Raw genomic sequence first — 21,066 nt, 5'->3', positions numbered from 1 at the left:
TCACTCAAACTATGTTAAAACTGATTTGTCCTTCATATTTACCATGTCTAGAAATATTTAAACAAAAAAACAACGTTGTACTTTGCAGTAAAAGAAAGAGCAAATCTAAAGTTTCAGGAATCCGAGTATAAGCCTGCTTTCATGAGTTCTGCACGATTTCGGATTTTGCTATAAAATGAATTGCTTTGCTCAAACCAAGTTAAAACTGCTTTGTCCTTCCATATTCATCAATGTCTAGATCGACTTCAACAAAGAAAAACATTGGACTTTGCAGTAGAAGAAGTTGAAATCCATCTACACATTGATAAATATGAAGGACAAAGCAGTTCCCACTTGCCCATAAGAAAATAAGCTTATTCTCGGATTCCTGATCCTTCAGTGTTGCTCTTTCTTATACTGCAAAATACAATGTTGTTCTTTGTTGAAGTCGATCTAGACATTGATAAATATGAAGGAAAAAGCAGTTTTAACTTGGTTTGAGTGAATGAATTCATTTTATACATAAAATCCGAAATCGTGCAGAACTCATGAAAATAAGCTTATTCTCGGATTCCTAAAACTTTTGATTGGCTCTTTCTTTTACTGCAAAGTACAACGTTGTTTTTTTGTTTAAATCTATCGAGACATTGATAAATATGAAGGTAAAAGCCGTTTTAACATAGTTTGAGTGAAGGAATTGATTTTATAGATAAAATCCCAAATCATGCAGAACTCCTCAAAAGGGGCGTATGGCTTAATCACAAGTGTGGTTCTTTCTCATTCAGGGTAGTATGAGGAAGTTTATGCTTGAAATATATGTAGAAATGGGTACATATGAAGGACAAAGCAGTGTTAACTTAGTTTGAGTGAAGGAATTCATTTTATACATAAAATCCCAAATCATGCAGAACGTATAAAAAGAAGCTTATTCTCGGATTCCTAAAACTTTTGATTTGCTCTTTCTTTTATTGCAAAGTACAACGTTGTTTTTTTGTTTAAATCTATCGAGACATTGATAAATATGAAGGTAAAAGCCGTTTTAACATAGTTTGAGTGAAGGAATTAATTTTATAGATAAAATCCCAAATCATGCAGAACTCCTCAAAAGGGAGGTATGGCTTAATCACAAGTGTGGCTCTTTCTCATTCAGGGTAATATGAGGAAGTTTATGCTTGAAATATATGTAGAAATGGGTACATATGAAGGACAAAGCAGTGTTAACTTAGTTTGCGTGAAGAAATTCATTTTATACATAAAATCCGAAATCGTGCAGAACTCATGAAAATAAGCTTATTCTCGGATTCCTAAAACTTTTGATTTGCACTTTCTTTTACTGCAAAGTACAACGTTGTTTTTTGTTGAAATCTATCTAGACATTGATAAATACCAGCCAAAACTCTGCTGCCGCTTTTGAAAATTTATGGTTGGGCATTCTTACCTTTTCTTACCCGCTTTTTACAAATTATGATCTTACATTCACACCTACTTGCAGTCGAACACCTTCTCATCCACTTATGATCATGTGCGGTTGGGCTTTCGCACCTTTTCTTACCCATTTTTCAGTAATTATGGGTGGACATTCAGACCTTCTTGCAGCCGAAAACCTCCTCTCCTCTTTTGATCATACATTGTCGGGCATTCACACCTTGTCTTACCCGCTTTTTACAAACTTTAGTCGGACATTCAAACCTTCTTGCAGCTGAACCACCTCCGCTCCCTGTTTTGATCATATATGGTATTAGAACCTTTTCTTACCCGTTTGTGAGTAATTATGGCTGGACATTCAGACCTTCTTGCAGCTGAACACCTCCTCTCCTGCTAATGATCATGTAAGGTTTGATATTCGAAAATTTTCTTTCATGTTTTAAAGCAATTATTAATGGACATTCACACCTACTTGCAGCCGAACACCACCTCTCCCGCTTTTGATGATGTATGGACCGGCATTCTTACCTTTTCTAACACATTTTTCAGCAATTATGGTTGGAGAATCACACCTACTCACAGCCGAACAACTCCGCTACCGCATTTGATGGTGTATAGTCGGGATTTCTCACCCTTTCTCATCAGCTTTTTGCAAATTATTCTCTGACATTCACACCTACTTGCAGTCGAACACCTTCTCATCCGCTTTTGATTATGTTTGGTTAGATATTAGAACCTTTTCTTAACTGTTTTTTTACAAACTTTGGTCGGACGTTCACACCTTCTTGCAGCCGAACACCTACGCTTCCGGTTTTGATAGTGTATATTCGGGCATACGAACCTTTTCTTACCCGCTTTTTACAAACCATGGTCGGACTTTCACACCTTCTCTTAGCTGAACAACTCCGCTCCCTCTTTTGATTGTGTACAGTCGGGTATTTTAACCTTTTCTTACCCGCTTTTTACCAACTATGATCGGACATTCACACCGTCTTACAGCGGAACACCTCCGCTCCCTCTTTTGATGGTGTATGTTTGGGCATTCGAACCTTTTCTTACCCGCTTTTTACAAACCAGGGTCGGACTTTCACACCTTTTAGTAGCCGAACAACTCCGCTCCCGCTATTGATTGTGTACAGTCGGGTATTTTAACCTTTTCTTACCCGCTTTTTACCAACTATGGTCAGACATTCACACCGTCTTACAGCGGAACACCTCCTCTCCCGCTTATGATCATGTACGGTTTGATATTCGAAAATTTACTTTCTTGTTTTAAAGCAATTATTGATGGACATTCAAACCTTCTTTTTGATGGTGTATAGTCGGGCTTTCGCACCTTTTCTTCCCCGGTTTTTACAAATTATGGTTGGACATTCAGACCTTCTTGCAGCCGAAAACCTCCACTCCCTCTTTTGATCATACATTGTCGGGCATTCGCACCTTTTCTTACCCGCTTTTTACAAACCATGGTCGGACTTTCACACCTTTTAGTAGCCGAACTAATCCGCTCCTGCTATTGATTGTGTACAGTCGAGTATTTTAACCTTTTCTTACCCGCTTTTTACCAACTATGGTTGGACATTCACACCTTCTTACAGCAGAACACCTCCGCTCCCTGTTTTGATTATGTAAGGTTTGACATTCGCACCTTCTCTCACTCGCCTTTTACTATGGTCGGCCATTCACAGCTTCCTCTCCACCATACTTGTATGGTGGGATATTCACACCCACCTGCATCCGAAGACCTCCGCCCCCACTTTTGTTGATATTTAGTCGGTCATTCGCACCTTACCCGCTTTTGGCAAACTATGGCCTTCTTGCAGCCAAACACCTCTGATCTCGCTTTTGATGATGTAAGGTTGGGCATTCAGACCTTGCTTCACCTGCTTTTCACCAAATATAGTCGGACATTCACACCCACTTGCATCCGAAGACCTCCGCCCCAAATTTTGTTGATATTTAGTCGGACATTCCCACCTTACCCGCTTTTGGCAAACTATGGCCTTCTTGCAGCCAAACACCTCTGATCTCGCTTTTGATGATGTAAGGTTGGGCATTCAGACCTTGCTTCACCTGCTTTTCACCAAATATAGTCGGACATTCACACCTTCTTGCAGCCGAACACTTCCGCTCCACCTTTTAGTGTTCTATCACACCTTTTTTTCACCGCATTTTATACATTATGGTTGGAAATTTTCAACCACTCTCATCCGAAGACCTCTCCTCCCGCTTTTGTTAATATATTTGAACTTTAGTCGGACATTCAAACCTTCTTGCAGCTGAACCACCTCCGCTCCCTGTTTTGATCATATATGGTCTGGCAATACTACCTTTTCTTACCCGTTTGTGAGTAATTATGGCTGGACATTCACACCTACTTGCAGCCGAACACAACCTCTCTCGCTTTTGATGATGTATGGACCGGCATTCTTATCTTTTCTAACACATTTTTCAGCAATTATGGTCGGAGATTCACACCTACTCACAGCCGAACAACTCCGCTCCCGCATTTGATGGTGTATAGTCGGGCATTCTCACCCTTTCTCATCAGCTTTTTGCAAATTATGATCTGACATTCACACCTACTTGCAGTCGAACAGCTCTGCTCCCGCTTTTGATTATGTATGGTTGGATATTCGAACCTTTTCTTAACTGCTTTTTACAAACTTTGGTTGGACGTTCACACCTTCTTGTAGCCGAACACATGCACTCCTGCTTTTGATGATGTATGGTTGGGCATTGGCACCTTTTTTTTACCCATTTTTCAGGTATTATGGGTGGACATTCACACCTTCTTGCAGCTGAACACCTCCTCTCCCACTTATGATCATGTGTGGTTTGATTTTCGAAATTTTTCTTTCATGTTTTCTAGCAATTATTGATGGACATTTAGACCTTCTTGCAGCTGAACACCACCTCTCCCGATTTTGATGATGTATGGACCGGCATTTTTACCTTTTCTAACACATTTTTCAGCAATTATGGTTGGAGATTCACACCTACTCACAGCCGAACAACTCCGCTCCCGCATTTGATGGTGTATAGTCGGGCATTCTCACCCTTTCTCATCAGCTTTTTGCAAATTATGATCTGACATTCACACCTACTTGCAGTCGAACAGCTCTGCTCCCGCTTTTGATTATGTATGGTTGGATATTCGAACCTTTTCTTAACTGCTTTTTACAAACTTTGGTTGGACGTTCACACCTTCTTGTAGCCGAACACATGCACTCCTGCTTTTGATGATGTATGGTTGGGCATTCGCACCTTTTTTTTTACCCATTTTTCAGGTATTATGGGTGGACATTCACACCTTCTTGCAGCTGAACACCTCCTCTCCCACTTATGATCATGTGTGGTTTTATTTTCGAAAATTTTCTTTCATGTTTTCTAGCAATTATTGATGGACATTTAGACCTTCTTGCAGCTGAACACCACCTCTCCCGATTTTGATTATGTATGGACCGGCATTTTTACCTTTTCTAACACATTTTTCAGCAATTATGGTTGGAGATTCACACCTACTCACAGCCGAACAACTCCGCTACCGCATTTGATGGTGTATAGTCGGGCATTCTCACCCTTTCTCATCAGCTTTTTGCAAATTATGATCTGACATCCACACCTACTTGCAGTCGAACAGCTCTGCTCCCGCTTTTGATTATGTATGGTTGGATATTCGAACCTTTTCTTAACTGCTTTTTACAAACTTTGGTTGGACATTCACACCTTCTTACAGCAGAACACATGCACTCCTGCTTTTGATGATGTATGGTTTGACATTCGCACCTTCTCTCACCCGCCTTTTACTATGGTCGGCCATTCACAGCTTCCTCTCCACCATACTTGTATGGTGGGATATTCACAACCACTTCCATCCGAAGACCTCCGCCCCCACTTTTGTTGATATTTAGTCGGTCATTCGCACCTTACCCGCTTTTGGCAAACTATGGCCTTCTTGCAGCCAAACACCTCTGATCTCGCTTTTGATGATGTAAGGTTGGGCATTCAGACCTGCTTCACCTGCTTTTCACCAAATATAGTCGGACATTCACACCTTCTTGCAGCCAAACGCTTCCGCTTTTAGTGTTCTATGAGGCATTCACATATTTTTTTTCACCGTATTTTATAGATTATGGTTGGAAATTCTCACCCCCTCTCATCCGAAGACCTCTCCTCCCGCTTTTGTTAATATATAGTCGGGCATTCGAACCTTTTCTTACCCGCTTTTTACAAATTATGGTCGAACATTCACTCCTACTTGCAGCTGAATACTTCCGCTCCACCTTTTAGGTATGTATGGTTGGCATTTGCACCTCTTTTTATACTGATTGCTGAAGATTAAGTTGTTCTTTCTCAAACTACAAATTTTTTTTAATTGTTGAAACTTGATTTGAAGTGGATAAATAAGGAGGACAAACAGTTTTAAGTCAGGCTGATAGAAGGAATTAATTTTATAGCAAAATCTGTATTTCGTCATATGTCGAGAGATGCTTATTGCTGAAGAAGTTCTTTCTCATTCTACAAAGTACAACGTTGTTTATCGTTGAAACTTGATTAGACATGAATAAATATGAAGGACAAAGCAGTCTTAACTTGGTTTGAGTTAATGAATTCGTTTTTTAGGAGAATCCGAATTCGTGCATAACTCATAAAATAGAGCTTATTTTCGGATTCCTGAAGAATGAGTCTGGTTCTTTCTCATAATACAAAGTTTGTTTTTTATTGTTGAAACTTAATCAGAAGTGAAGAAATAAATGAATGCCTATCAACAAATGTGGGATCTAAACTCTAGTGCTTCCTCTAAAATAATTTCCTTTCTCAATTTAGAAATGTGTGTGTGTAAGTCACAACACCCGTGACACCAAAACGGCTTTCTTTTCTCTACACTCTGCACTATGAGCACACACACCAAATCAGAAAGGCTTTTTTCTCTCTTTTCTACATTATGGACCGTGGGGACACAAAACCGCTCTCTCTTTTTTTTTTTGATTGTGTGCCAGGGCGTTGTCTCACGTATTAGATTATGCTTAAGATACGAATGGGTTTATCAGTCACATCAGAATCCATACATACTGATCCTCCCGTAATAAAATGGTCGGATCTTATCAAACACACTTTGTTTCTTGTGACAATCAAGTCAGCGAAACAGCGTATACACGTCAAGACACTGAATCAAGTTTGCCACAAGAACTCATAAGTTTGGCAGTATTGCTCTGCCGTCAGCAATCATACACCCATTTTATTTTCGTGAGACATGTGCAAGCAGCTGTTCATCTACTGTTCTATCACTATGAATTAGTGATCTATTATCAATAAGGATACTTCTACAACTACTATCAAAGTATGTCCAGACTTCTTATGTTGTCAGTTGCTATATATGAATTAGTGGGTAGCTACTGACAAGCATTAAGCATGTCACACAGCCCAAACATATAACATTTCAGGACACACCACACAGTTAACAACCACAGTGAAGCGTGTCAAAGCCCAAACATGTAACATTCAACAGGACACTTACACAACACATTCAAATCAAACAGTCAGACAACATACAAGAACATATACCCCAGCCGGCATTGCTCCCTGCCTATTTTCGTACAGCACACTATGTGTGCGCACACCTTTATTCACAAACTCTTCAACTTATACTCTTTTACCGAAGCTGCTACAGCTCGATTGGCCGAATACCCTTTGATCCTATTTCGGTGAATTTGACATCTGCCTTACATATAACAGATTAGCGGTTTAGCAGTTTTAATTTAGTTTGAGTGAAGGAATTCATTTTATAGCAAAATCCGAAATCGTGAAGAACTCATGAAAGTAAGCTTATTCTCGGATTCCTGAAACTTTAGATTTGCTCTTTCTTTTACTGCAAAGTACAACGTTGTTTTTTTTGTTTAAATCTTTCTAGACATGGTAAATATTAAGGACAAAGCAGTTTTCACATGGTTTGAGTGAAGGAATTCATTTTATAGATAAAATCCCAAGAGTCTGCTGAGAAAAGAGAGTGAATGCGAAGTAGACTTTAACACGGCTATGGGAGTGAGCCGAGTGTGGGCTAACCGGGAGAATTGCTTGAAAGAAACGCGACACCGAATGAGCGATCAGAACAAAGCCTCAATACGGGATTCTCGTGGTGTTTTTGTTGCTGCCTTGTCTTTTGCACAGCCATCAAATAGGGCCCGATTGTTCCTAGTTGGTCAGCCGAGGAGCAAGGGGGGGGGGGGGGAGCAAGCGTCTCAACCAAGCAAAGCTCACCATGGGGAAGGTGGCTATGCCAACTAGCCTGATGCCCTTCTCCCGCAGTGACGGATAATCGTACTCTGGTTTCTCTTCATAACGTACAAGTCTTTCGCCTTTTACTAAAGATTTCTGTGGAGAGCAGCACTAATGAGTTGTTTCTATTTTTGGCAGGCTTTACCTTTGCGGGTGAAGCCCTTTCTGTCTGTGCAAAAGAAATCTTCTTACTGTGCAGAGTGACTTCTCTGAGTAGAGTCGCCTTACTTGTTGCGACTGTGCCGATGTTCGAAGCTGGAGTGCAAAGTTGTTGCTTGAATGGTGCTTGCTGGAGCGTGCGGGAGTGCAAAGTTATACCATTTAAAAGGGCTGAAGAGTGCTCAGTGCAGCGGGTGGGCGACACTCTGGCCACCTTGAAAACCGAGGTTACATCCACTACCAGGGGCAGCCCAAGTTCTGCCGCAAGTGTGGTGAGCATGGGCACCTGGTTGAGGCTTGTACCAAGGTGTTATGTGGGAAGAGCAGAGAAATTGGGCAAACTTTTGGAGAGTGTCCAAATGGCAGGAAATGTAATCTCTGTGGAGAATGAAATCACCTCTTCAGAGATTGCCCTAAATCTTTTGCCAACAAATTAAAGACGGTAAAGCCACAGTCAAGCCAACAAAGAGAAGGACCAAAGGTGGCAGTTGGTGAACAAAGTGAAGAGGTTGACCCAATAAATTCAAACTTCCCGCCAAAAGCTTGGATTGGAAGTGAGGAGCAAAAAGGGGAGGGGTCTGTAGAGGCCTCACCACTCAGTGTTGAAGTCTGTGAGAATTCACAGGCAGAGGGTGGAGCTACGCTAAATGAGGAGGAAGAGCAGACAGGTGAGTCTAGTGAAGATACTCACCTCCCCGAAGGTCAACAGCCGAAGAGGACGGCATCTGAGTCTCTGATTCCCCAGTGGTATCAGAGAAGAGGGGAAGGGTTAGGTCCCTTTCAGACAGTTCTTCAGTGGAAGAACCTAGAGTCTTCCCCTTCGACTCACCAAATGAGGTCTCCTTTTTAACTTCAGCTCTGCAATCAACCCCCAGGGACTCAAAGTTAAATGCAACATTGCGTCAGAGGCCAACACCGAGAGTCCGAAAAGGAAATATAGATCACCCTACTCACTTTTCACCTAAAGAAATGAAGGAAGAGCTAGTTTCCCAAGAAATAACCTGTGTGTAATTTGTTTTGATAACTTAGAAAAACGAAAATGACATACCTACTTTCCTTTATGCTTTTAATGGTTCTCACCTTCTCAACACTAAATGTGAGAAGTGTGAAATCAAAGACAAGAGCCCAGAGTATTTTATCCTTCTTAGACTCCATAAAATCAGATGTGTTTTTAATACAAGAATGTGGACTACCTTTTTTAAAAAACCATAGACAATGGGAGGAAATGTGGCCCCATTTATCGATATGGAGTGGCTCAAATCAAAATAAAAATGATGGTGTGGCCATTCTAATTAAAAATCCGCATGTTCTGGTGAAAGGTAGCACAGTGGTGAGAGACGGACGGGCACTTTTAGCACACTTGAATTTTATGGGGCAAGACTTTAACCTCTTAAATATTTATGGTTTCAATGGAAAAAATGAAAGGTATGACCTTTTAGAAGATATACAGCTTTACATGCTAGGGCAAGTACCTTTAGTTGTAGGAGGGGATTTTAACTGTATCTTGAGCAGGAAAGATCGAAAAAGAGCAGGGGTAGATTTTAAAGTGGATAAGACTTCGATTTTACTTCAGGGCATATGCAGGGATTTTAAGCTTACTGACTGTTTTAGAACCATGCATCCCAGAGAGGAGGGCTTCACCTGGTTTAGTCATGATGGCACCAGAGCCTCTCGCATTGATTATTTCTTTACTAGAGATTGCCCACCCACTGATGTTAGATTAACCCCTGTTTTCTTTTCAGACCACCTTATGCTCTCCTGCACCCTTTCACCCCCTTCTGGTGTGACGGTAGGAAGTGGTCTGTGGAAACTCAACTGTTCCCTGTTGGAGGATGAAATCATAGTCAGTCAGTACAGGGAATGTTATAAAGAGTGGCAGACCCTTCAAGACCTCTACGAAACACATGCACAATGGTGGGAAATGGTGAAGGAAACGACCCAGACTTTTTTTAAACAGCAAGGTAAACGTAAAAAAAGGAAAGAGAATAGATGTATGATGGGACTACATAAACGCTTACAGCACTACATTAAACTAAATCAGTGTGGCATAGACTTTAAAGAAGAAATCAAAGATGTCAAAAAGGAAATGTCAGTTTCAGCAGAAATAAAGAGTAAAGGAATTTTTGTAAGAAGCAGGGAGCAGGAAATTGAGGAAGGTGAAAAAGAAAGAAAGTTATAAATAAAAAGGAGTGTATTCAAAATCTAAAAAGAGAAGATGGGTTTTTAACAAAATCCACACAAGAGATGATTGAAACTGTACATACCTTTTATAGTAACATGTACAAAGAGAAACCAGTGCACTTGGAAACATCGGCAGAAATCTTAAAATTCGTTGACAAAACCGTAAAAGAGAATGCACACTTGACACAGAATTTTACTGCTTTAGAGTTAAAAAAATGCCTAACAGGTTTTAAGAGAAGTCGAGCTCCGGGTTTAAACGGGCTTCCTGCAGAATTCTATCTGACCTATTGGGACCTTTTATCATCAGACATTTTAGATGTTTTTAAAGATTTTGAAAAACTCGACCGACTGCCTGACAGTTTTAGAGTGGGAATAGTGACTCTACTTTATAAAAAAAATGATAAGACTGACCTAAAGAATTGGAGGCCCATCACACTTTTAAACTTTGACTGTAAACTTTTTAGCAAGGTTTTAGCGACACGGATGTCCTCTGTTTTAGAGGAGGTAATTCACCCAGACCAAGCTTGTGCCATCTCAGGGAGACAACTCACCGACAGCCTCGTACTGATTCGAGACATCATTGATTACGCTAGAGACAGAAACACCCGGCTTTTCATCTTAAATTTAGACTTTGAAAAAGCATTTGATCGGGTCTCGCATCAATATCTCTTTCAGGTGTTGCAGCCATCGAAAAGGGCCCGATTGTTCCTACTTGGTGAGCTTTGCTTGGTTGAGACGCTTGCCCCCCCCCCCTGCTCCTCGGCTGACCAAGTAGAAACAATCTATTCGATGGCTGCCTTGTCTTTTACTCTGTGCAAAAGACAAGGCAGCCACAAACACCACGGGAACACCGTATTGAGGCTTTGTTCTGACCACTCATTCGGTGTCGCGTTTCTTTCAAGAAATTCTCCCGGTTAGCCCGCACTCGGCTCGCTCCCAGAGCCGTGTTAAAGTCCACTTCGCATTCACTCTCTTTTCTCAGCAGATTAAAAGAAAGTTTCATCTTGGGCTCCCTGAAACTTCCATCCTGCACCGCTGTTTGCTTTTTCACAAGAGCAGAGGAGAGCGCACCGTTCCCAGCGGCACTGCAGTACCGGGTCGAGGCTTGGAGTGAACGGAGCAAGCTTCTTTTTCAACTCCTATTCTTAAAAATCCATTTAATATGTTGTCCTCGTATAGAGGACATATTAAACTGATAAGAACAGATACTACACTTGATCTTAGCCAAAAGGCCGAGAAGCGATAACTGTCCACTGTTTCAGGTCCGAGGGCCCTTGCTGGCACAATGCGCACTTGTAGCAATGTTCTTTTTATGGCCATAGGTGGCCAGAGTGTCACGTTGCACCTCCGCCCACCCGCTGCACTGAGCACTCTTCAGCCCTTTTAAATGGTATAACTTTGCACTCCCGCATGCTCCAGCAAGCACCATTCAAGCAACAACTTTGTACTCCAGCTTCAAACATCGGCACAGTCGCAACAAGTAAGGCGACTCTACTCAGAGAAGTCACTCTGCACAGTAAGAAGATTTCTTTTGCACAGACAGAAAGGGCTTCACCCGCAAAGGTAAAGCCTGCCAATAATAGAAACAACTCATTAGTGCTGCTCTCCACGGAAGTCTTTAGTAAAAGGCGAAAGACTTGTATGTTATGAAGAGAAACCAGAGTACGATTATCCGTCACTGCGGGAGCAGGGCATCAGGCTAGTTGGTATAGCCACCTTCCCCATGGTGAGCTTTGCTTGGTTGAGACGCTTGCCCCCCCCCCCCCCCCTTGCTCCTCGGCTGACCAAGTAGGAACAATCGGGCCCTATTCGATGGCTGCCTTGTCTTTTACTCTATGCAAAAGACAAGGCAGCAACAAAAACACCACGAGAATCCCGTATTGAGGCTTTGTTCTGACCGCTCATTCGGTGTCGCGTTTCTTTCAAGCAATTCTCCCGGTTAGCCCACACTCGGCTCGCTCCCATAGCCGTGTTAAAGTCTACTTCGCATTCACTCTCTTTTCTCAGCAGACTCTTGGGATTTTATCTATAAAATGAATTCCTTCACTCAAACTATGTGAAAACTGCTTTGCCCTTAATATTTACCATGTCTAGAAAGATTTAAACAAAAAAAACAACGTTGTACTTTGCAGTAAAAGAAAGAGCAAATCTAAAGTTTCAGGAATCCGAGAATAAGCTTACTTTCATGAGTTCTTCACGATTTCGGATTTTGCTATAAAATGAATTCCTTCACTCAAACTAAATTAAAACTGCTAAACCGCTAATCTGTTATATGTAAGGCAGATGTCAAATTCACCGAAATAGGATCAAAGGGTATTCGGCCAATCGAGCTGTAGCAGCTTCGGTAAAAGAGTATAAGTTGAAGAGTTTGTGAATAAAGGTGTGCGCACACATAGTGTGCTGTACGAAAATAGGCAGGGAGCAATGCCGGCTGGGGTATATGTTCTTGTATGTTGTCTGACTGTTTGATTTGAATGTGTTGTGTAAGTGTCCTGTTGAATGTTACATGTTTGGGCTTTGACACGCTTCACTGTGGTTGTTAACTGTGTGGTGTGTCCTGAAATGTTATATGTTTGGGCTGTGTGACATGCTTAATGCTTGTCAGTAGCTACCCACTTATTCATATATAGCAACTGACAACATAAGAAGTCCGGACATACTTTGATAGTAGTTGTAGAAGTATCCTTATTGATAATATATCACTAATTCATAGTGATAGAACAGTAGATGAACAGGTGCTTGCACATGTCTCACGAAAATAAAATGGGTGTATGATTGCTGACGGCAGAGCAATACTGCCAAACTTATGAGTTCTTGTGGCAAACTTGATTCAGTGTCTTGACGTGTATACGCTGTTTCGCTGACTTGATTGTCACAAGAAACAAAGTGTGTTTGATAAGATCCGACCATTTTATTACGGGAGGATCAGTATGTATGGATTCTGATGTGACTGATAAACCCATTCGTATCTTAAGCATAATCTAATACGTGAGACAACGCCCTGGCACACGATAAAAAAAAAAAAAAGATTTTTGTGTCCCCAGAGTCCATAATGTAGAAAAGAGAGAAAAAAGCCTTTCTGATTTGGTGTGTGTGCTCATAGTGCAGAGTGTAGAGAAAAGAAAGCCGTTTTGGTGTCACGGGTGTTGTGACTTACACACACACATTTCTAAATTGAGAAAGGAAATTATTTTAGAGGAAGCACTAGAGTTTAGATCCCACATTTGTTGATAGGCATTCATTTATTTCTTCACTTCTGATGAAGTTTCAACAATAAACAACAAACTTTGTATTATGAGAAAGAACCAGACTCATTCTTCAGGAATCCGAAAATAAGCTCTATTTTATGAGTTATGCACGAATTCGGATTCTCCTATAAAACGATTTCATTAACTCAAACCAAGTTAAAACTGCTTTGTGAGAAAGATGAGAAAGAACTTCTTCAGCAATAAGCATCTCTCGACATATGACGAAATACAGATTTTGCTATAAAATGAATTCCTTCTATCAGCCTGACTTAAAACTGTTTGTCCTCCTTATTTATCCACTTCAAATCAAGTTTCAACAATTAAAAAAAATTTGTAGTTTGAGAAAGAACAACTTAATCTTCAGCAATCAGTATAAAAAGAGGTGCAAATGCCAACCATACATACCTAAAAGGTGGAGCGGAAGTATTCAGCTGCAAGTAGGTGTGAATGTTCGACCATAATTTGTAAAAAGCGGGTAAGAAAAGGTTCGAATGCCCGACTATATATTAACAAAAGCGGGAGGAGAGGTCTTCGGATGAGAGTGGGTGAGAATTTCCAACCATAATCTATAAAATACGGTGAAAAAAAACTATGTGAATGCCTCATAGAACACTAAAAGCGGAAGTGTTCGGCTGCAAGAAGGTGTGAATGTCTGACTATATTTGGTGAAAAGCAGGTGAAGCAAGGTCTGAATGCCCAACCTTACATCATCAAAAGCGAGATCAGAGGTGTTTGGCTGCAAGAAGGCCATAGTTTGCCAAAAGCGGGTAAGGTGCGAATGACCGACTAAATATCAACAAAAGTGGGGGCGGAGGTCTTCGGATGCAAGTGGGTGTGAATATCCCACCATACAAGTATGGTGGAGAGGAAGCTGTGAATGGCCGACCATAGTAAAAGGCGGGTGAGAGAAGGTGCGAATGTCAAACCATACATAATCAAAACAGGGAGCGGAGGTGTTCTGCTGTAAGAAGGTGTGAATGTCCAACCATAGTTGGTAAAAAGCGGGTAAGAAAAGGTTAAAATACCCGACTGTACACAATCAATAGCGGGAGCGGAGTTGTTCGGCTACTAAAAAGTGTGAAAGTCCGACCATGGTTTGTAAAAAGCGGGTAAGAAAAGGTGCGAATGCCCGACAATGTATGATCAAAAGAGGGAGTGGAGGTTTTCGGCTGCAAGAAGGTCTGAATGTCCAACCATAATTTGTAAAAACCGGGGAAGAAAAGGCTCGAAAGCCCGACTATACACCATCAAAAATGGGAGCGGAGGTGTTCAGCTGCAAGACGGTCTGAATGTCCATCAATAATTGCTAGAAAACATGAAAGAAAATTTTCGAATATCAAACTGCACATGATCATAAGCGGGAGAGGAGGTGTTCAGCTGCAAGAAGGTGTGAATGTCTACCCATAATTACTGAAAAATGGGTAAGAAAAGGTGCGAATGCCTAACCATACATCATCAAAAGAGGGAGCGGAGGTGTTCCGCTGTAAGACGGTGTGAATGTCCGACCATAGATGGTAAAAAGCGGGTAAGAAAAGGTTAAATTACCCGACTGTACACAATCAAAAGAGGGAGCGGAGTTGTTCAGCTAAGAGAAGGTGTGAAAGTCCGACCTTGGTTTGTAAAAAGCGGGTAAGAAAAGGTTCGTATGCCCGAATATACACCATCAAAAGCGTAAGTGGAGGTGTTCGGCTGCAAGATATTGTGAACGTCCGACCAAAGTTTGTAAAAAGCAGTTAAGAAAAGGTTCGAATATCTAACCAAACATAATCAAAAGCGGGAGCAGAGCTGTTCGACTGGAAGTAGGTGTGAATGTCAGATCATAATTTGCAAAAAGCTGATGAGAAAGGGTGAGAATGCCCGACTATACACCATCAAATGCGGTAGTGGAGTTATTCGGCTGTGAGTAGGTGTGAATCTTCAACCATAATTGCTGAAAAATGTGTTAGAAAAGGTAAAAATGCCGGTCCATACATCATCAAAATCGGGAGAGGTGGTGTTCAGCTGCAAGAAGGTCTAAATGTCCATCAATAATTGCTAGAAAACATGAAAGAAAATTTTCGAAAATCAAACCACACATGATCATAAGTGGGAGAGGAGGTGTTCAGCTAAGAGAAGGTGTGAATGTCCACCCATAATACCTGAAAAATGGGTAAAAAAAAGGTGCGAATGCCCAACCATACATCATCAAAAGCAGGAGTGCATGTGTTCGGCTACAAGAAGGTGTGAACGTCCAACCAAAGTTTGTAAAAAGCAGTTAAGAAAAGGTTCGAATATCCAACCATACATAATCAAAAGCGGGAGCAGAGCTGTTCGACTGGAAGTAGGTGTGAATGTCAGATCATAATTTGCAAAAAGCTGATGAGAAAGGGTGAGAATGCCCGACTATACACCATCAAATGCGGTAGTGGAGTTATTCGGCTGTGAGTAGGTGTGAATCTCCAACCATAATTGCTGAAAAATGTGTTAGAAAAGGTAAAAATGCCGGTCCATACATCATCAAAATCGGGAGAGGTGGTGTTCAGCTGCAAGAAGGTCTAAATGTCCATCAATAATTGCTAGAAAACATGAAAGAAAATTTTCGAAAATCAAACCACACATGATCATAAGTGGGAGAGGAGGTGTTCAGCTGCAAGAAGGTGTGAATGTCCACCCATAATACCTGAAAAATGGGTAAAAAAAAGGTGCGAATGCCCAACCATACATCATCAAAAGCAGGAGTGCATGTGTTCGGCTACAAGAAGGTGTGAACGTCCAACCAAAGTTTGTAAAAAGCAGTTAAGAAAAGGTTCGAATATCCAACCATACATAATCAAAAGCGGGAGCAGAGCTGTTCGACTGGAAGTAGGTGTGAATGTCAGATCATAATTTGCAAAAAGCTGATGAGAAAGGGTGAGAATGCCCGACTATACACCATCAAATGCGGTAGCGGAGTTGTTCGGCTGTGAGTAGGTGTGAATCTCCAACCATAATTGCTGAAAAATGTGTTAGAAAAGGTAAAAATGCCGGTCCATACATCATCAAAATCGGGAGAGGTGGTGTTCAGCTGCAAGAAGGTCTAAATGTCCATCAATAATTGCTAGAAAACATGAAAGAAAATTTTCGAAAATCAAACCACACATGATCATAAGTGGGAGAGGTGTTCAGCTGCAAGAAGGTGTGAATGTCCACCCATAATACCTGAAAAATGGGTAAAAAAAGGTGCGAATGCCCAACCATACATCATCAAAAGAAGGAGTGCATGTGTTCGGCTACAAGAAGGTGTGAACGTCCAACCAAAGTTTGTAAAAAGCAGTTAAGAAAAGGTTCGAATATCCAACCATACATAATCAAAAGCGGGAGCAGAGCTGTTCGACTGCAAGTAGGTGTGAATGTCAGATCATAATTTGCAAAAAGCTGATGAGAAAGGGTGAGAATGCCCGACTATACACCATCAAATGCGGGAGCGGAGTTGTTCGGCTGTGAGTAGGTGTGAATCTCCGACCATAATTGCTGAAAAATGTGTTAGAAAAGGTAAGAATGCCGGTCCATACATCATAAAAAGCGAGAGAGGTTGTGTTCGGCTGCAAGTAGGTGTGAATGTCCAGCCATAATTACTCACAAACGGGTAAGAAAAGGTAGTATTGCCAGACCATATATGATCAAAACAGGGAGCGGAGGTGGTTCAGCTGCAAGAATGTTTGAATGTCCGACTAAAGTTCAAATATATTAACAAAAGCGGGAGGAGAGGTCTTCGGATGAGAGTGGTTGAAAATTTCCAACCATAATGTATAAAATGCGGTGAAAAAAAGGTGTGATAGAACACTAAAAGGTGGAGCGGAAGTGTTCGGCTGCAAGAAGGTGTGAATGTCCGACTATATTTGGTGAAAAGCAGGTGAAGCAAGGTCTGAATGCCCAACCTTACATCATCAAAAGCGAGATCAGAGGTGTTTGGCTGCAAGAAGGCCATAGTTTGCCAAAAGCGGGTAAGGTGCGAATGTCTGACTAAATATCAACAAAATTTGGGGCGGAGGTCTTCGGATGCAAGTGGGTGTGAATGTCCGACTATATTTGGTGAAAAGCAGGTGAAGCAAGGTCTGAATGCCCAACCTTACATCATCAAAAGCGAGATCAGAGGTGTTTGGCTGCAAGAAGGCCATAGTTTGCCAAAAGCGGGTAAGGTGCGAATGACCGACTAAATATCAACAAAAGTGGGGGCGGAGGTCTTCGGATGCAGGTGGGTGTGAATATCCCACCATACAAGTATGGTGGAGAGGAAGCTGTGAATGGCCGACCATAGTAAAAGGCGGGTGAGAGAAGGTGCGAATGTCAAACCATACATAATCAAAACAGGGAGCGGAGGTGTTCTGCTGTAAGAAGGTGTGAATGTCCAACCATAGTTGGTAAAAAGCGGGTAAGAAAAGGTTAAAATACCCGACTGTACACAATCAATAGCGGGAGCTGAGTTGTTCGGCTACTAAAAGGTGTGAAAGTCCGACCATGGTTTGTAAAAAGCGGGTAAGAAAAGGTGCGAATGCCCGACAATGTATGATCAAAAGAGGGAGTGGAGGTTTTCGGCTGCAAGAAGGTCTGAATGTCCAACCATAATTTGTAAAAACCGCGGAAGAAAAGGCTCGAAAGCCCGACTATACACCATCAAAAGTGGGAGCGGAGGTGTTCAGCTGCAAGACGGTCTGAATGTCCATCAATAATTGCTAGAAAACATGAAAGAAAATTTTCGAATATCAAACTGCACATGATCATAAGCGGGAGAGGAGGTGTTCAGCTGCAAGAAGGTGTGAATGTCTACCCATAATTACTGAAAAATGGGTAAGAAAAGGTGCGAATGCCTAACCATACATCATCAAAAGAGGGAGCGGAGGTGTTCCGCTGTAAGACGGTGTGAATGTCCGACCATAGATGGTAAAAAGCGGGTAAGAAAAGGTTAAATTACCCGACTGTACACAATCAAAAGAGGGAGCGGAGTTGTTCAGCTAAGAGAAGGTGTGAAAGTCCGACCTTGGTTTGTAAAAAGCGGGTAAGAAAAGGTTCGTATGCCCGAATATACACCATCAAAAGCGGAAGCGGAGGTGTTCGGCTGCAAGATATTGTGAACGTCCGACCAAAGTTTGTAAAAAGCAGTTAAGAAAAGGTTCGAATATCTAACCAAACATAATCAAAAGCGGGAGCAGAGCTGTTCGACTGGAAGTAGGTGTGAATGTCAGATCATAATTTGCAAAAAGCTGATGAGAAAGGGTGAGAATGCCCGACTATACACCATCAAATGCGGTAGCGGAGTTATTCGGCTGTGAGTAGGTGTGAATCTCCAACCATAATTGCTGAAAAATGTGTTAGAAAAGGTAAAAATGCCGGTCCATACATCATCAAAATCGGGAGAGGTGGTGTTCAGCTGCAAGAAGGTCTAAATGTCCATCAATAATTGCTAGAAAACATGAAAGAAAATTTTCGAAAATCAAACCACACATGATCATAAGTGGGAGAGGAGGTGTTCAGCTGCAAGAAGGTGTGAATGTCCACCCATAATACCTGAAAAATGGGTAAAAAAAAGGTGCGAATGCCCAACCATACATCATCAAAAGCAGGAGTGCATGTGTTCGGCTACAAGAAGGTGTGAACGTCCAACCAAAGTTTGTAAAAAGCAGTTAAGAAAAGGTTCGAATATCTAACCAAACATAATCAAAAGCGGGAGCAGAGCTGTTCGACTGCAAGTAGGTGTGAATGTCAGATCATAATTTGCAAAAAGCTGATGAGAAAGGGTGAGAATGCCCGACTATACACCATCAAATGCGGGAGCGGAGTTGTTCGGCTGTGAGTAGGTGTGAATCTCCAACCATAATTGCTGAAAAATGTGTTAGAAAAGGTAAAAATGCCGGTCCATACATCATCAAAATCGGGAGAGGTGGTGTTCAGCTGCAAGAAGGTCTAAATGTCCATCAATAATTGCTAGAAAACATGAAAGAAAATTTTCGAAAATCAAACCACACATGATCATAAGTGGGAGAGGTGTTCAGCTGCAAGAAGGTGTGAATGTCCACCCATAATACCTGAAAAATGGGTAAAAAAAAGGTGCGAATGCCCAACAATACATCATCAAAAGAAGGAGTGCATGTGTTCGGCTACAAGAAGGTGTGAACGTCCAACCAAAGTTTGTAAAAAGCAGTTAAGAAAAGGTTCGAATATCCAACCATACATAATCAAAAGCGGGAGCAGAGCTGTTCGACTGCAAGTAGGTGTGAATGTCAGATCATAATTTGCAAAAAGCTGATGAGAAAGGGTGAGAATGCCCGACTATACACCATCAAATGCGGGAGCGGAGTTGTTTGGCTGTGAGTAGGTGTGAATCTCCGACCATAATTGCTGAAAAATGTGTTAGAAAAGGTAAGAATGCCGGTCCATACATCATAAAAAGCGAGAGAGGTTGTGTTCGGCTGCAAGTAGGTGTGAATGTCCAGCCATAATTACTCACAAACGGGTAAGAAAAGGTAGTATTGCCAGACCATATATGATCAAAACAGGGAGCGGAGGTGGTTCAGCTGCAAGAAGGTTTGAATGTCCGACTAAAGTTCAAATATATTAACAAAAGCGGGAGGAGAGGTCTTCGGATGAGAGTGGTTGAAAATTTCCAACCATAATGTATAAAATGCGGTGAAAAAAAGGTGTGATAGAACACTAAAAGGTGGAGCGGAAGTGTTCGGCTGCAAGAAGGTGTGAATGTCCGACTATATTTGGTGAAAAGCAGGTGAAGCAAGGTCTGAATGCCCAACCTTACATCATCAAAAGCGAGATCAGAGGTGTTTGGCTGCAAGAAGGCCATAGTTTGCCAAAAGCGGGTAAGGTGCAAATGTCTGACTAAATATCAACAAAATTTGGGGCGGAGGTCTTCGGATGCAAGTGGGTGTGAATGTCCGACTATATTTGGTGAAAAGCAGGTGAAGCAAGGTCTGAATGCCCAACCTTACATCATCAAAAGCGAGATCAGAGGTGTTTGGCTGCAAGAAGGCCATAGTTTGCCAAAAGCGGGTAAGGTGCGAATGACCGACTAAATTTCAACAAAAGTGGGGGCGGAGGTCTTCGGATGCAGGTGGGTGTGAATATCCCACCATACAAGTATGGTGGAGAGGAAGCTGTGAATGGCCGACCATAGTAAAAGGCGGGTGAGAGAAGGTGCGAATGTCAAACCATACATAATCAAAACAGGGAGCGGAGGTGTTCTGCTGTAAGAAGGTGTGAATGTCCAACCATAGTTGGTAAAAAGCGGGTAAGAAAAGGTTAAAATACCCGACTGTACACAATCAATAGCGGGAGCGGAGTTGTTCGGCTACTAAAAGGTGTGAAAGTCCGACCATGGTTTGTAAAAAGCGGGTAAGAAAAGGTGCGAATGCCCGACAATGTATGATCAAAAGAGGGAGTGGAGGTTTTCGGCTGCAAGAAGGTCTGAATGTCCAACCATAATTTTTAAAGACCGGGGAAGAAAAGGCTCGAAAGCCCGACTATACACCATCAAAAGTGGGAGCGGAGGTGTTCAGCTGCAAGACGGTCTGAATGTCCATCAATAATTGCTAGAAAACATGAAAGAAAATTTTCGAATATCAAACTGCACATGATCATAAGCGGGAGAGGAGGTGTTCAGCTGCAAGAAGGTGTGAATGTCTACCCATAATTACTGAAAAATGGGTAAGAAAAGGTGCGAATGCCTAACCATACATCATCAAAAGAGGGAGCGGAGGTGTTCCGCTGTAAGACGGTGTGAATGTCCGACCATAGATGGTAAAAAGCGGGTAAGAAAAGGTTAAATTAC

At 41.7% G+C, this 21,066-nt stretch overlaps 3 non-coding genes across 3 annotated transcripts; 1 reads left to right on the top strand and 2 right to left on the bottom strand.

Moving 5' to 3' along the window:
• Nucleotides 1-7,725: 7,725 nt before the first annotated feature.
• LOC140310659 (U5 spliceosomal RNA) lies at nt 7,726-7,839 on the top strand. Its single transcript, XR_011916709.1, has one exon. It is a non-coding gene; the product is annotated as a U5 spliceosomal RNA (small nuclear RNA).
• A 3,244-nt stretch (nt 7,840-11,083) lies between these two features.
• On the bottom strand, nt 11,084-11,267 carry LOC140310432 (U2 spliceosomal RNA). The gene has a single exon (XR_011916504.1). It is a non-coding gene; the product is annotated as a U2 spliceosomal RNA (small nuclear RNA).
• Nucleotides 11,268-11,575: 308 nt separating this feature from the next.
• Nucleotides 11,576-11,689, bottom strand: LOC140310569 (U5 spliceosomal RNA). Its single transcript, XR_011916626.1, has one exon. It is a non-coding gene; the product is annotated as a U5 spliceosomal RNA (small nuclear RNA).
• Nucleotides 11,690-21,066: the final 9,377 nt, after the last annotated feature.

This window comes from Leuresthes tenuis, unplaced genomic scaffold (assembly GCF_036924035.1).
Source record: "Leuresthes tenuis unplaced genomic scaffold, fLeuTen1.0.hap1 SCAF_6, whole genome shotgun sequence".
Lineage (NCBI taxonomy): Eukaryota > Metazoa > Chordata > Actinopteri > Atheriniformes > Atherinopsidae > Leuresthes > Leuresthes tenuis.
The sequence above is the reverse complement of the archived record's forward strand: the minus strand, read 5'-3'. Positions and strand labels throughout refer to the sequence as shown.